The 18,830-nt window shown below is 33.4% G+C and overlaps 1 protein-coding gene across 1 annotated transcript in view; it reads right to left on the bottom strand.

The window, feature by feature from the left end:
* LOC106874940 (uncharacterized) overlaps window positions 1–18,830 on the bottom strand; it is an 85,918-nt gene that overhangs the window by 41,735 nt on the left and 25,353 nt on the right. The window lies entirely within an intron of this gene.

Raw genomic sequence — 18,830 nt, forward strand, 5'->3', positions numbered from 1 at the left:
GTGAGTCCACCCCGCCATTGCTAACACTGGGTGAGAGGAGGAAGGGGAGGAGGAGAAAGAAGAAGAAGAAGAAGAAGAAGAAGAAGAAGAAGAAGAAGAAGAAGAAGAAGAAGAAGAAGAAGAAGAAGACGAAGAAGAAGAAGAAGAAGAAGAAGAAGAAGAAGAAGAAGAAGAAGAAGAAGAAGAAGAAGAAGAAGAAGAAGAAGAAGAAGAAGAAACTCCCTTGTTAACACCAATATCTCAACGACTTTCACCCCTATTAAACTTCCCAAATTTACATGAAGTTCCGAAACTTACAGTAGCAACAACAACGTCAGCAACAACTAACACTCAAAATGCAACGACAGCAACAACAACGTTTACAATTGCCTCATTGAAGACGACAACGACGCCGATGATGATGATGATGATGATGATGATGATGATGATGATGATGATGATGATGCCGTCGATATAGAAAAAACAACAAAAGCAAGGTCTATAACACCCTTTGTGCTTACTAAAAGAATTCTCATTAGTGAACCTACCAAAATGATTTCTGCTACTGGAGAGCAATTCTAAAACCAGTAATATCAAGCTGTTCACTATCACCACGTAACAACAACAACAACAGCATCAGTATATCAGCAATTGCTCTCTCTCTCTCTCTCTCTCTCTCTCTCTCTCTCTCTCTCTCTTTCTCTCTCTCGCTCTCTCTCTTCCCTCAATTAATGCACATCTACTATTCTTAAAGATAGAATCAAATCAAATACGTTATGTATGAGAGCCAATATAATATATACATACGTGAAATGCGATACACACAGAACTTATGCTCATTCATAGATATAAGGTATACATATACATGTATCCGCACACACATATATATATATGCATGTGTGAGTATGTATATATATATATATATATATATATATATATATATATATATATATATATACATATATATATATATATATATATATATATATATATATATATATATATATATATATATATATATATATATATATATATATATATATATATATATATATATATATATATATGTATCTATATATTATATATATATATCTTATATATATATCTATATATATGTATGTATATATATATATATATATATATATATATATATATATATGTGTGTATATATATATATATATATATATATATATATATATATATATATATATATATATATATATATATATATATATATGTATATATATATATATATATTTATATATAAATAAGTATGCATGCATATATAGAAGCACATGTATGCATATGAATATCAATGCACACTTATATGCGCACGCACACAGATACACATGCAGATGCACACCACGGATATGAGCTTATATAAGCACACTAAGATATTTCCATATGCCTTTCTCTCTCTTTGTCTGACTGCTTCTCTCTCTTTCTCTCTCTCTCTCACTCACTCACAGACATACATTCTCTATCCCCCACTCTCGCTCTCATTGTTTCTGTCTCTTATGTCTTATCCTCATTCTCAAACTCTTGCTCCATTTTTGACTCCACTCTCCTTGATTTAGCCTTTCTGCTTCTTCTCAATTTTTCTGCTCTCTTATACATCTACATCGCCTTCCGCTCCCCTCGCCCTTCACCCCTCACCTACACCTGTAATGATATGGTACTTAAACAGACACACGCATGCAGTAAGTGATAGACATAAGGCGTAGCCATCTTTCATTAGCGAGGCATTCATAACAGCAGACAATACCGATAGTTTTTCGGTCCTGTAACCCACTATCAACGTGAAAATTACCAATCTCCTCTTTCCACAGTGAGACGTCCACCATTTTCTTTTCCTCTGTATCCGTTTTTCTTTCTCTTACTACGTCAAGATACAGTAACGTCCCATTAAATATCTTTCCAACCTTGTAAATGATTCTTTTTTTTTCTTTTTCTATGCTTCCCATGCTTTTATTATTATTTTTTTGTCTCCTCTTTTCTGTATCCATAACTACCAGAGTCAAGCTTAACCAATCAGATGCCTATCCAATTTTCTAAGTAACCCTGACAATATAGTTCTACGGAGATATTTGTATAAATTTTGCACTGATATGTATACATCATTCATATTATACGTAGTTTCAGTTATAGAATACTCTACAAGGTAGCAAATATACATATTTTCCCCCTTTTTTATCTTGCTTTATCAATACGTATATGTATGTATGTCTACATATATACTTATATGTATATATGTTTCCTTGTCTTATTAAATTAAATTATTTCTGCATATACACAAATATTTCAGCATATGTACATATTTACATACATTTTATATACATACATATATGTGTATGTGAGTTGGTGTGTATGCATGCATTGCTTTATGTCAACGGAATGCTTTGTGTTTGTATTTGGATCCGTAATATCCTCCTACAGTGTTACTGAGATTAATTGTACTAACAGATCAGTCGCTCGAGAACTGGAGTGGGAGTAGCAGAAAATGACCAGAAAATGACGAAGGGAAAGTATTTTCTGCTTTCTCCTGGGTATAGTAGATGACATTAAAGATACTTCAAATTTAAAAGCTAAGAAAAATATCTACAGCAAATAACAATATTAAATAATTGTTTTCCATGTTTGGAGTAGTTACATCTGTAACCACGTTGGTGCAATGGCTGCATGGCTAACAAAAGTCTGTGTATGTGTGTGTATATGTGTGTGTGTGTGTGTGTGTGTGTGTGTGTGTGTGTGTGTGTGTGTGTGTGTGTGTGTATGTGTGTGTGTTGACAAAATAAACCGGGGATTTTCCTTGGCATTATCAGTGTTTTTCGTCAGTTCTGGAAAGGTCGATGTTTTCCCAAGAGTAAAGAAACTGTTGTGACTTCTGGTCGTCAGACGATAATGAGAAAATCTCCATCTGCATACTTTATGCAAAATATAGTACGTACGTGCGTACAAACATACATGCAAAAATATACATTCATACACCAATACACACCTTCCAGCGTAAATATTTGCATACACCTACACACATACACATTTATTAAAATATCATCAATATATTTGAAAGGAACCGTAAAGAGGAATTTGAGAGAAGGCAACTTCGACTAAATTAAAGAGGGAGGCAATTCAAAGACTTAGACTCAGTTATGCTCCTGTTCTGTTTTCCTCATCGTTAGTGTTCTTGTACGAATCTAATGCAGATAAATTCATTGGAATCAATATTCTTAATAGTGAAAATAATTACGTTATATCAATAAAAAGAAAATATTTACGAAATTTAACTAAAATTATTTCCTGTAGGCATTACTGCTGACAGACAATTAGGAAAGAAACCTTATAAATATGGGCCAAATGGGATTGGAAATTATGAAATTAGTATGAATTAACTCGGGTGAGTGATATCAAACATTATAAGCCCTAAAAAATGAGGTTCTTAGTATCTCACTTTCTTTTTTTTTTTTTTTACATGCAGCATATTAGCGATTATACTTTGTGCAGAATATTAAGAAAATTAAACGTTTAAAGTTTAAAGTTTGTAATTTAGAAACAATTCATAGAAAATTATTGCTAGATCTTGTAGTAGAATAGCTGTGATTGTTGTTGCCTCGCTGTAGATCAATTAGGGAAATAAAAGACTAGCTTATCTTATTAAATATTTACTAATTTAAAAGTTAGGCGTTTTTGAATAGACTTTGACTGCTATAACTAACAGATAGTACAACCGCAGAGATATATGTGTGTGTGTGTATGTGTGTATGTATTTATGTATATACAGATATATATCTGTCAGTTTCAACCATATATGTTAGAGTGCTTCAGTCAAGGGAAATACATGCTCATTGAATTATAGCATATTTGTTTCCGTCTACCCAATATCACTCGCACAATCTCTATGAGGCCCTCGTAAAAGCAATTTGTTCACGAGGCATCGAGCTCGAGAGCCCAATAATAATGATTTCAATGACACTAATAGTGATGTCTAACCTTGCCATATGGCCACACCCTTTGGGAAAAGTGATATATTCAGCAATATCCAACTACGAGTCCCACCGTAGTCGGCGAGTTGGTGGAGTTGTTACAGCATCGTAGAGAATACCTTGCGATAATCATCCGGCTTTCTTCGCTCTGAGTCTAAATCCTACTGATGTGTACTTTGTCATCCTTTCCGAGTAGATAAATCGAGCGGCAGTCCAAAATTGTGGTTTAACGGAATTCTAGGATCGTTGAAAGAAATAACTTCCGGTATCTTCGACGTATTTTCGTATTTCGAACTCAAATTCTGTCTAAGCGAACTGGCTATGTTTAATCACACGACAAAGGAAGCGCTCTACCCTAACAACAATTGGGCAGATGGAGAGCAACGCAATTAGTCCAACAAAGACATGCTGAGGTTTCATGTAGCAATGGGTTGGATCGAAGACGGCTGAATAGGAAAATAATACTTGACTGACACTTATTTTATTGCTTCAAGCATGATGATGGACAAACTCAGATACGATAAAATATGAACTAAGTGCATAATATAGGCGTGCTTAAATAACACAAGGCACTTTGTCCTATACCTCCCAACAAGCAAACTTAGAAGTAATAACATTTCGGCAATGTTTCGAATTTAATTGCAAACAAATTAGTAAAAAGTTTTTATAAAGCCAATATGGGAACCATTTCGTGGTTATTCAACCTATTAGAAACAGCAGACACTTTCAACTTACATTATATCGTCTTAGAAAAAAAAAACAGAGTGAATAATTTTCTCTTCGATGTAACCTGAGTAGGGGAAAAAAAAAAACAAGATGCACATGGTTGGAATGACTTCTCTCTGTGGCATATCGATCAAGGGCTGAGAGGAACGTGTCAGAAGTAATTAAAAAGTTATTTATTACGCAGAAGCTACAATAAATCAAATGAAACTGTTTTATTGGTCTCAGATTCAATAGCTACTTTGAATTTCGCAGTTCATGCCAAATTATCAATTATATTTAATTAAAGGTTTTCGAAATATACGGAATGCGTTTGAAAATTTTGATGTAGTTACGCTGTAGTAATTCATGGAATTGTAATAATTTCATTAAATGAACAATAAAATATTATAAGACGTTATTCAGTTACAATTACAAATAGATTTTAAAATTTTGTTCCTATAGCGGAGAATGTGAATCAACAACATACAATATACAAGGCTGTTCAGATTGCTAGAAGGAACAGTCAAGTACCTGAGCAAGAAACTCATAATTGTAAGTTCAATACACTAGCAAATGCACGTGTGTGTGTGTGTGTTTTTCTGTGTGTGTGTGCGTGCGTGTATGTTTGTGTGCACGTGCGCGCCTGTATTTATGTGCGTGTGTGTGCATGTGCACGCGCGTGTGTGTTTGTTTGTTTGTTTGTGTGTCTGTGTGTGTGTGTTTATGCGTGCAGGTTTCAACATAGTTTCTGTTTCACAAATTTTCAATTAAATGATTTTAGTCGACACGCAATTACGAATAAAATAACACCTGTCCAATGTGCTTTGCAGTGGAATCAAACCTAGAAACGCAAAATTGAGTAATAGATTCGTTAATTATCAAATTAACGTGACTGTCCATATTGAATGATGTTCTTTAAAACCTTGAGTCTTTTCTGCTTTTCATCTAAACGTATAACATGTTGTCTAATTTCTATTACAATCTCGTTATATCGCCGTCTCCTTTCCATAAACTTCAGTATTTTCTATCAACACCACAAAATCCATGAAACGGTATGAGTCATGTCAAATAAACTCACCCAGCAATAGAAAGTGACGGGGGTCAGTTTGAAGAAAGTAGAATGTAACTCTTGCACCCACATTATTTATCCTCTCTTCGCGTACAAACTGCGACACGATACAAACTTACATGCCCTAGAGGCTGAGAATGACTTTTAAGTGATAATATTCATACGAAAAATATAACTGAATCTTTCCCTTAATAACTACTACTCTGCTCACTGGATGTATTCCACAATCTAATCAATTGTGGATATTCTCTCAGGCGAGAGAATATTGGAGACCACGAAGTCGTCTAGTTAAGATGACAATTTTCTATCTTGTCCATTATTTACTATTCTTTTATATGAAGAATTGTATCATTGGAAAAGCAGGCTGAATGCATTCCGTTGAAATTGGTCAAGATATCCACGTCAAGTAGAATTCAACAATAGCATTCTACAAAATACATCAATCGTTCTCAAATGTTCGATGTCGTAAAGTATCTTTCAATGCTTTCAATTAAGAAGACTTTTCACATCGACAGAAAACCAATAAAATACTGACATTTCCCTTGGAAATTGTCGACTTCAAATTAGAGAACAAGTTCCACATACAAACACTATTAATCCTTATGGAAATATAAGTCTGTTTGCACGTGGAACAAGTGTACATTTATGAAAACTGACTCTAATCACTTTTTCTACGGATTCATAAGCACATTACTTATAATATTCATTATTAAGATGGCAGATTGATAGAATCCTCAAAGCGTCGGAAAATGTATCTTGCAATATTTTCTTTAGTTCCTTACATTCCGCGGCCAAATTCCACCGAGGTCAAACTTTGCTTTTTATTCTTTTCGATAAATTTCAGTACCAGTCAAATACTGGAATTAATGTTATCGACTAAACCCTCCCCTCAAAATTGTTGGAATGGGCAAAAATCAGAATCACTCATGATATCGATTTCAAGACGAAGTGGAAGCAGAAGCTTGTAGATTGAGCGATTACATCAACGTTCCCTCGCTGGCTGGTTTAAATGTGTTATAATGAGTAAACATGAAAACGATGTTCTTGAGGAAGGAATAGCTATTATTTTTTGGTGATGATCAGTTAGTAATGTGTGTATAAAAAGGTTTCTGGTTATGTTGGAGGCTGTATTCATGTTACATAGTAGATTAAGCCATGTGAAATCCGTCATTTGCTCTTCTATGATCTAGGTGGAATTCTTGTTGACTAACTCTTTGCTAGACACGTTTTAGAATAAGGCACCGTTTTATTTGTCTTTTTTTGACTGTTCAATATGTCCCTGGTAAAAGACAAATAAGTGAATTGTTTTACAGCTGCATGTGCATATGTATGTGTGTGTTTGCACGCGAGTGTGCTTGTGTTTGTGTGTATATATATATATATTAGAAAAATAATAAGGTACTCAGATATCTGGATGGCTGTACATTTACAGATTTTTATTAATATGTCACATGTTTTTATAAATCATATATTAGCGCTTGCATCTATTCTAGTAGACTCTCCAGATTTTTAGTAGACTCTCCAAAAATCTGGAGAGTCTACTAGAATAGATGCAAGTGCTAATATATGATTTATAAAAACATGTGACATATTAATAAACATCTGTAAACACATGCGTATATATATATATATATATATATATATATATGGTGCTTACTCCATCTTCACAAAGGATTGCCATCTTTGTCATCTTGTGCTTCCTCATAATCAGCAGCATATCTGACTTTCCGTTCACGACCTCTCAGATGAATATTTCAACAGGTCAGGTCCTCACACATCACCATTTTTGTATTGCCATACAACTTTAAGATGGAATGACAAATAAGGTCGTCACCACCATAAACAGACATTTGTAGGTGATTGGATTATAATTATAAACGTTTGTACAACACGAGTAGTACTCTCTGAGGCTCCATGATGACACGCCGAAGCTCTGAGACTCCTAGTGACAGGCCGAAGCTCAGATGGATTGTCATCACATATGTTAGTTAACCCATAGCTGGGATACAGGTGGGTTTAATACTCCGGGTCCGAGTGGACACAAGGACTATAGTGTCTAAGAATTGGTTCCACACTCCTCAAAATCTTGATTATTTGTGTTTATATCGACCGCTCTGTTTAAAAAGTAGCTTTCGTAATGATACTGTTACTGGTTAGATTTAAATAGAATTCTTTGAGTATTTCTATTAACACTGGTCTAAATCTTTCCAGGACATAGTGAGGTGATTTTCATCACTAGCTGGTGATTAACACACGCTGAGGACGGGTAACCAGCAAGAAACTCGAGTCCGTGTGTATCACATAAGACTAGACATGGGAGCAATCGCCTCTCCTCGCAAATATTTTATGAAATTGGAAGCATAATTTCTTTACCGTTTGGAGCTATGTGAAGTGGTACGCTTTCTAAGTGATAGATTCAACGTCTTCATAGCCCTCAATGGATTTGTCAAACAAAGAATTATTCTTATTCTTAACCGTCTAAACCTATCGTGTTATAGTATTTAAGTTGCGTATTGTTATAAGTATCCTCCACAAGAAGAAAGTGGAGATAACGGATAAAAATTTATACTATTGAAATGAGTAATAATAATTTGTTTTCGATACCGTGGAAATGGGTAATAACAGTGGAGGAACGCTCTAAATATTGCCTCGATGCAGTCGTCATAATAAGTATTCGTAATGTAAATTTGGGGCGTCGATTATCTTGCATTTGGAACTCCAGAGGACACTGAACTTCTGACCTTTAAAAGCAAAATGATTTTTGCCCCAAGGCAAGGTGATCCAAAGTGGGAAGGTCGTTAAAGCGCATTTTAATTTATAGTGCCATAGGGAGCAGAAATATTTTTGCGTTTCAGTAAAAGTATTTGAGTGGCTGTGAATATATATATATATATATATATATATATATATATATATATATATATATATATATATATATATATATATATATATATATATGCAGGGCAGGGAATCGTCAATTAGTAATAAAATTAATAATTAACAATTTTGCCGGGTAGCTCAGTATGAAAAACCTTTTCGGTAAAAATCATTTATAATCATAAATATATAGGGATTGACAGTAACCTGCTTCTCCAACATACTGAGAATTCAGAAATAGCAGTCAAAGAACTACTGATTTCAAAACTACAAATTATTACTCTGTGTGTATCAAAAATATCGCTATCAATCTGGAGTAATAATTTGTAGTTTTGAAATCAGTAGTTCTTTGACTGCTATTTCTGAATTCTCAGTATGTTGGAGAAGCAGGTTACTGTCAATCCCTATATATTTATGATTATATATATATATATATATATATATATATATATATATATATATATATATATATATATATATATGTATGTATGTATGTATGTATATATAGATATATATATATATATATATATATATATATATATATATATATATGTATGTATGTATGTATATGTAATTAAGTTTCAGTTGAATTAGGTACTTAAATTGAGATTTTGAGTTCCATTATTAATGTAAATATGTTTTTAAAAAGTGGTTATATCCTTATGTTCGAAGTTTATGAGGTAATCTGACGAGAACGATTTCGTTTAAATTGATATAATGTTTTCATTAATCAATTAAAGGAGTCGCTTGAAAAGGCCGTAATAAATTGAAACTTGTACATCCTTGTTACTCATAAATGTCTATATCTATATATAATAAATTAAAAGTGGTGGTTTATTAACAATTAGAACCTAAAGGCAAAAGTGACGAAAATCACAAAATTGACAGAGTGTACTGACTAGCACCACTTTTGCTAAAGAAGAGAGTTAAACTAATTCAAATCACAAACGCACTGTCTTAAGTGACTGACAAAGGGAAGTAAGTTCCCAGCGTACATATCTGGATCACGATTTCGGATTTTGATATAGACCTTCTTAATCCTCATCAGCAGCTCTTAGCGCCTAGGATTAAACTCCACTACCTCTGTCAGTCATATAAGAAAAACCGTTGAAAACATATGCTGATTTCTGAAACGGTAAAAATGTAAACAACACATTAAAAAGAGTGGCTTATTAGCAATTAAAACCTTAAAGCAAAATTAATACAGTCACCTACTCAGTAATATATATATATATATATATAATATAATATAGGATAAAATCTTTATAAGAATTTATCAAGTAGTCGGCGTGAAAAAAACCTCATAATGAAAAAAAATTCATTTTTTTCATAAATATATATAATTTATATAAAGGGCATTAACTGTGTAGTAATGCCTCACGCTTCGTGGGACTAAATAAGTCAAAAACTACCTTATGTTTTGGTAGTTTTTGACTTATTTAGTCCCTCGAGGCGTGAGGCATTACTACACAGTTAATGCCCTTTATATATATATATATACATATATATATATATATATATATATATATATATATATATATATATATATATATATATATATATATATATATATACATACATACTTACACGAATATATACATTTATATGAATATATATATATATATAAATATATATGTCTATGTTTGTGTAAGTATGTATGTATACATATGTGTGTGTGTCTGTATATTCTTCTTTAGCAAGAAATGAATTACTAGTGGCGTCGACATTTCGACCAAATAAGCCTTTATTAGACTATTGGTGTCTTCGTCTTTTGTTTTTCTGTAAATTTCAACTAGAAATATATATATATACATATACATATATACTATTTTAATATATATTACTTTGTACTTTTGGGATTTTCTTATAGGTTTTTTAGTGTATTTACTTATTAAATTTTTCTATATTCGATTGTGGATTTTAATGGATGAATTCAATAATTGTGGTTTTTCCTCTAAGTTATATATTTATATATTGTGAAATTTAATTTAATTTTAATTTTGATAAATTAAATTGAATTTTTCCCCGTAAATTTGGATTTTTATCCCTAATATTATTATATTTATATATATATATATATATATATATATATATATATATATATATAAATACACAAACATGCAGACAGATAGACATATAGATAGATAGATACATACATAGATGAGAAAAGAGATAAGAATGAAAGAAACGATTGTCTTATGAAGTAAATTTTCGATTATTAATTTGTTATCTCTTTTTGTTGTGTTACTGTACTGCACTCCACTGACGATTCGGTCAGAAGCATGCATGCATTGACTTCTACACCAGGTTATTAGCATCGTAATGCCATTGCTAAATATACATTCGTATATATATATATGCTTATATTATATATATATATATATATATATATATATATATATATATATATATATATATATATATATATATAATATATATATTATATATATATAGAGAGAGAGAAAGAGAAATGGAGGAGAGAGATATATATGAGTGTTTGCAAGAGAAAAATAAACAGAGATAGTGATAGATATATATAGAGAGAGGTAGCGGGAAGTGTGTGTGTGTGTGTGTGTGTGTGTGTGTGTGTGTGAGTGTGTGTGTGTGTGCGTGCGTGTGTGTGTGTGCATGTGTGCGCGCGCACGTGCGTGTGTGGTTGACGTGAAATAGATGAATAACTGCTGTTGCTAATGAGACATGGGCTGTTTGTGACTTAAGTGTCCGTCTGACTCTTCTGACTCTGAATAAACGCTAACGACTGGACAGCCAAGCGAAAATCTATGACTCATCACCACAACGATTATGAGAAAGTGACCCAGGCAATGACAGGTTTATTAAGAAAACTTCATGGTTCAAGATACCGTTACGACGTTGCGATACGGACAAATAGACGAAAAATGGCTGCCCCATTTATGTCTAATGGTGGACACCTAATTGAGTTGTTAAAACCTAATTTTCTTCCTTCAGTTCGTTTTTCTCTTTTTTGTATGAATTTTCTTTCAGAATGTCTTGGTCTTATTTTCATTCTCTCTCACATTTTTGTATTTATGATTGCTTGCTTCTTTCGTTGGAAGAATCAATTATTTTTAATAGTAATTTGTTTTACTTATTTACATTATTTTTTCTTTCATATTACGCACCCACATAGCCATACACACACACATGCACATACACACGTTAGCACGCACACACGTATACATATATACATACAGACATAGACAGTCTGATAGATATACACACACATACATATATATGCGTATGTATGTAAAATATGCATATACACTTTTATACATACACTTACATGTATATGTGTATATATATATATATATATATCATATACATATATATGTATACACACACACACATATATATATATAAATATATATACACACACGAACATCTATACATATCTATATACATATATACATATATATATATAAATATAAATTTATGTATATGTATACATACATACATGCGTACATATATACTTACATACATACATACATACATACATACATACATATATATATATAAGCATATATATAGAAATAGATGTGGAGGCTCGTGGAATTGTTGTTAAGGTGTTGCCTTCGCAATCGTAAGATTGTGTTTTCGAGCCCTAGCGCGGGCGGTACATTGTGCGCATGTGCAAAACACTTCATATCACGTTGTTCTACTCCATTTAGCTGCACATCGGTAAGGCTGCGATGGACTGGCATTCTGTTCTGGAAAAAGGAAGTGATTTATTGTATAACACAACGCACCACAGGTCAAGGAATCAAAACCATGATCTTGCGTTCGTGAATGCACCACGCTAGACACTAGAACACAGGACTTCACTTATATAACTGTATGCGAGGTGGTGCTGAAACGTTCCTGACTTCGGGCAAAAAAAAATATAAAAGAGGATCAGTTCATTATGATTTTATCCATAATATTTACCTCTCAAATTCACACACTTATTGCAGCAGGCCTTCAGTTTTTCTAAGCCCTGTAAAAGAACTAGGAAGTTTGGGCCTCCAACCAGGTCTTTCACGACACCCGTAAAACCGGGAATCTTTCAGCATGCCCTCTCGTAAAATGAGCAAAAGATAGATAGACAAACAGACAGACAGACAGACAGATAGATAGATAGATAGATAGATAGATAGATAGATAGATAGATAGATAGATAGATAGATAGATAGATAGATATAAATTGTTGGAGGCGCAAAGGAGTGGTTCAATCATAGTTAGGTTAGGTTTGAAATCTTGAGGTAGTATCTGCGGCAAGTATGCTTTCCTGTAGCCTCAGTTTGGCTGTGTTATTGCTAAACAGAGACTATGTGGAAGCCTGTCGAATGGATTGTACTCCTAATATTAATATATAGGCTTATCACATGCTAATTCGTTGTTTGCGTAAATCTGTTCTCGGAGTAATTGATCTCACCCTACTCCCCCGAAATTGCTGGCCTTGTGCCTATAGTAGAAGAGATCATCATAATCATCATCATCATCATCCTTATTATTATTATTATTATTATTATTATTATTATTATTATTATTATTATTATTATTATTACTAGTATCATCATCATCATTATTTTAAAGGCAGCGAGCTAGCTGAATTGTTAGCATGCCAGGCGAAATGCTTACCGGTATTTCGTCTGCCGCTACGGTCGACTTTGCCTTCATCCTTTCAGGGTCGATAAATTAGGTACCAGTTGAACACTGCAATCGATGTAATCGACACATCCCCTCCCCCAATATGGCTGCCCTTGCGGCAAATTTTGAAATAATCATAATAATTATTATTATCATCATTTATGGTCTCCTTTCATTCTCCGTAGTTCACGGAGATTGGAGTTACCAGATAGTTGCTTAATATACCTCTCAACTCCCTTCTTTATCATTCCCGAATGCACCAATTACTACTGGTATTGTGGTAGTATTAAGCTTCCACATTTTAGTGGTTTCAATTTGCAAATCTTTTTAGTGAAAAATCTTTTGGTATTCCTTTGTTCATACGTTTTGTTCTTGTGGGAGAGACATATCTATTAACAGAAGTTCTTCTGTTGTAGTCCTTGATCACAATATCTGGTCGATTTGAGTCAATTTTTCTGTTTGCATTGGGAAGTCGCAAGTATGGTGACGCCCTCGCCATTTACTACATCCTCTGAATGCTGCCTGTACCACGTATCATGGGATTTAATTTTGTAGTATTTATAAACATTCCTGTGAATGTACTTTGCATTTTGTTTGATGTCTTTTGTATCAATGATAGATCTGTCACTAGTTGGATCTCTTTGATCTTTCAGAGATCAGGAGAAGCAATGGTAAGATTGTCAGTATTCTATCAATCCAAGGGGCACTTTCATTGTGTGTTTTATCTTCTGCCGAGATTTTATTCCAAAATCCTTGCACTTCTTCTTTTGATGGGACAGACTTTATTGTTACAGGTGTTTTCCCTATCTTCCTGTAGACATTTTTGGGGTTATTTTTGAACATGTTATTATCTCGGAAGAATCTAACACGCTTTTCATACCTTGCTATGCGGGCAGCTTTAGCACATACCTTTTGCTTGATGGTTTCTATGGTGGCATCAATGTCAACTATGGTTTTCATATTATATTTTTTCTTTAGTTTTTGGGTCTTTGTAGGTTTGATACTCTTGTCAAATTTAAGGTTTTTCAAACATTCTATGTCATATCTAAGCAGCTTAATTTGGTGTTGAATGCGTTCTTGCCAAGAAGGCTTTTTGTGCGAATGTTGTCTTTTTCTAATCTTTTCACCACATAGAATCGTTGAGATTCTTGCGGATGCATAGTACAGGTGGTTGCGATCTGTAATATCAACATCATTAGCTGAAATTATATCCTTAAGTGCAAGGCGGATTTTACCAATTATTTTCAGGTTTTGGTTAGAATTGCGAATTTTGGGGAGAGTGTCGCGTTCATTCATACTAGTTTCTTTAATTTTCAGTCATACAATCATGATTTGATTTTTTAGATCATGTATTTCTGTTGCGTCGATTTCTGTATCACTTTCTTTATCTATTTGATTTTCACCTGCCTTAGTGTTTATGGTTGGTTCAGAGAGTATTTCACTTTGCCTATCAGTTACCTTAACTCTTTCAATCATTACTGTATTTTCATCAGCCTTGGGCTCGTTTATAATTATTTCCTCTGTAGTATCTTCTTTAGCTGCAGTTTCATTCTTTTTATCCCTTACTGCTTGTTTAATTTGGTCAATCTCTGCTTCAGTTAGTAATTTTTTTTTCATAATGTTTCTTCTGACGTTGGCAAGTTTGTTACTGTCTATGTAGGGTCTTACTTCAAGGTGTTTCTGTCTCCAGTTTAAGTAGGTTTGTACAGTATTAGATTTATCTGTAGGGGAATATATGGCATGGTAGAAGGCTGTAAGAACTTCTTTATTATCTTCCCTAGACCATTTTTCATTCTTTTTCTTTTGGTTATTTGATGACGAGCATGGATGGCCATCTGTTGGAATATTCCGGTTGTGGGGTACTTCCAACTCCTGTGTGTCGGGAAGATTTGAACCAGTAGCAGATTTCTCGTCTCGGATCTGGTTCATTATCCGAGTAAGTGGTCCTTTATAATCCGGTCTATGACCATTCCGGTTTGTATTTTGTTTTATTAACAGTGAGGCATAACAAGCATCGACGTTGATGCTAGGGGACGGATCTGTCTGTTTAGGGTAATTTTTTTTTTTTTTTTTTATTATTATTATTATTATTATTATTATTATTATTATTATTATTATTATTATTATTATTATGAAAAGGGCGGTAGATTGGTAGAATTGTTACAACGTCGGAGAAATGCTTCAAATTCCGCCGTGGTCGACTTTGCCTTTCATCCTTCCGCGGTCAATAAAATTAAGTACCAGTTGCGTGCTGGAGTCGAAAAATGTCGGGCCTTGTGCCTAGAGTAGAAAGGAATATTTGTTCCGGCTCTTTACGTTCTTATTTCAAATCTGTCTGTAATCACCTTTGCTTTTCATCCCTCCGGGGGTTGCTAGAATAAGCTACAATTCCAACAACTCGAGCTGATGTTAAAATTTCTTGTCCTCGACCTTTTTCAGTACCAGTGATGATTAACAATTTTCTCTCACCACTATTGCTTCTTTTGATGTTGATGTCGTTACTACTGCTGCTACTATTCTCGCTTTTGTTGTTCCTACTATTGATCCTGTGGTTGAAACTTCTGCTATTTATTATTTTTTTTGCTCTTTTTACTGTGGTTATTGTTGCATCTTTTCCTGTTACTTGTAGTATTGATGTCGCCGCTGTACTTGTTATTATTGATACAATAGCAGTTGTTGTCTCTACTACTGCTATTTTTGCTTTTCATTGTTGTTATTGTTATTGCCGTTGATGATTTTGTTATTATTACTCTTGTTGTTGTTGCTATTGTAGTTTATGTTGTTTCTTGCTTTTTTTTTGTCTTTTGTTATTGTTGTTGTAGTTTCTGTTATTGCTGTTTGCCATCCTTTGCGTTGTCGGCTCCAGACAATTTTGTATCCAGAACGTCATATTAAAGAAAGACACAGAAATACTTATTACATAATTCATACAACCTTTAGTGCAATATCAGCGCGTTGTTCTTATTAAACAAATTTCGACGATAACATCGTATTTTGATGTCCTATATTCATACCAGAGAGAATATTATTAATCAATATATCTAAATGCGATCGATATTTCCTCCAATGTAATGATCTACCATAACACTGTGTTTATTTCTTTTTAAATTCAAACAGCAAAATAAATATAAGTATTGCATATTTATGTCACTGGAAATGGTTCCTGCCATTTGATCTAAGCAATTTGTTAATTCGTTTTCTTTATTTTACATCCTTAGATTTATCTATTTTTTACTTTATTTATTTTCTTTTTGTTGTCTTTGTGTTTTGGGGGTTTTTTTTTTTTTTTCTTAAATTCATCATCTTGTATTCAGTCGAGATAAATATGGTATTTGAATAGAAATCTGTTGTGTGCTAAATCGAAAATATTCCAGATTTTTCCTGGCAAATAACTGCAAAAGTCAACATTCATACTGGAAAGATTTGATTCGATTAAAAGGCATAGATCTATCTAACAATTGAAGATGAAGCTGCGTTGTTGCTGCTGTTGTTGTTGTTCTTGTTATGGATGTTTTGTTGTTCTTGCTATTGTTGTTGTCTTGTTGTTCATCTATCCTCGGTTTGATGTAGCAAAACTATGATCGAAAGCTTCCAACTAAAACATGTTTGTCTATGTAATGAATTCTTTTAATATTTTTTTATGCAGAAATATCAGTGAAATCTCCTTCAAATTACACCCTACCGTCTGAAAGAGAAAGGACATATTGGTTACTGTCGTCATAAATCTAATGTGACAGATGAAGTTTACTTTCCTTCAATTGCAAATATTTCATGGCATTTGTAAAGTCAGACAATATGAAAGCTCGAGAAATACATGTTTTAAAAATATCGTTGCTGTTTGTCTTCTGGTCTGTCCTAACTGAATTAGCCTACGATAAAAGTCATTCAAACTATAGCTATACAATCTTTTCCCGTCTTGCAGGAAACACATGACTATGTTATCCAATGTGCTCTTTTCTGAGTTAAGAAAGTGTGAGCTTAGAGAAACTTGGCAGGTATTTCTAACAACTCAAGAGACCACATGGAGATTTCGTCACTAGAAACACACTCGACAAATGAGAATTTAGACAAAACTGATATTTGAAATGGCGACCGGCTTATGATTGGTTTCAAATAGCTTAATCAGCACGACAATGCAGAATGTATGGCCTTCGGATGTTTTATAAAGCTAGTGAGATTGATACTTTCATCGTCATAGCTGAAGGATGGTTAGTCAGCATCAGAATACACACACAAACAAACAAAACATGTGGCGAGAATGAAAACCCAGAAGGCTGACACACTGAGCGCGGAAGGTTTCGGTACAAAATTCATTACAGTGGATCTACTTCGATACTTCACCAAAATAATGACAGGAGGAGGAAGTACAGTTGTATTGGTTGCGTTAGATAGCGAGGATCTGCACGAAGCTATCTTAAAGTCGCGGAAGCCATTGGAGTAATGATATCATACAGCCAAGAGTGAATAAACTGAATGTCTGTGGATCAGAGGTTATAAGATAACTTGGTGAGTAATTCATTATCAATCAGTAGGAAGTTCTTTTGGAATGCGTCCTAGAAAGTTTGTGCAAGCATTAACAGTGCAGCCCCACATCTGAAAGTGTTTGAAATGATATTGTATGATGTAAATGACTTTCTCCATGACCTAAGCATTGGAGAGAGAAACGAATGTAAATGGACAAATGAATTGTGCAGTAAGATCATCGTCGACTTATCTTTTACTCCATAGCGATTGACTTTTAGATGAATAATTACATACAATTGTTATTATAGATTCACATCTGTAGCGATTATGGCAATATAAGGCCATATATTGAAGATTTTCAAACAAAGACATTTATTACAATGTCTAAAATAAAACGATTGTCAAATTATCATTTTTTATTGCTAGCAAATGGTAGCTTGCGGCTCAAACGATCGACTTGAATATTCTATATAGAAACGACATTTTGCAAATTCCTGTTCGGCAAAAATCTGTGGAACCCCTGACAAAAACATTCACCAGTTGTTAGTTGTACCCTATTTTACATTCTCAGTTAAAATTCCAATTCCAATTCCAGCTGGTGTTGAATAGAACAAAATTTGTACGGTCTAAGTTATATTATTGGATGGCAGTTGTGTAGAATATGTGGTGTGAATGTTGGTGGAGATGTTCAGCGTATACTATAACACCAGATACCGATTATATATTTGTGTTGTACTATTAGTTGGTTATAAATAGAGTATTTATTGTACGGTTGGTCCTATTTTATTACATAGCAAGATTATTTTGGACTACCTAAAGTTGTAAGGCCTGATATAGCCCTTATATTTTTGTTTGCGTCTTTATTTAATATATTTAGTGCAGCTAATGCTTTCATTAATATATCCCACATTCTACCCATTTCTGCTTGAGCGTACTATTTGAGAGTTCCTAGACTTTTTACAGAACTTTTAAATAAACGCAACAAAATGCCTTTCGGAGCACATAAATAGTCGTTTGACCCCTTGATAATTATATCTGGGAACTTAGCTATGATCTTTCAATGAAGACAAGCATAGTCCAGATTATTCTCGCTTGTCAGACAGCATGGAAGT

The sequence above is a fragment of the Octopus bimaculoides genome, chromosome 2, assembly GCF_046866305.1.
Source record: "Octopus bimaculoides isolate indiv1 chromosome 2, ASM4686630v1, whole genome shotgun sequence".
Classification (NCBI taxonomy): domain Eukaryota; kingdom Metazoa; phylum Mollusca; class Cephalopoda; order Octopoda; family Octopodidae; genus Octopus; species Octopus bimaculoides.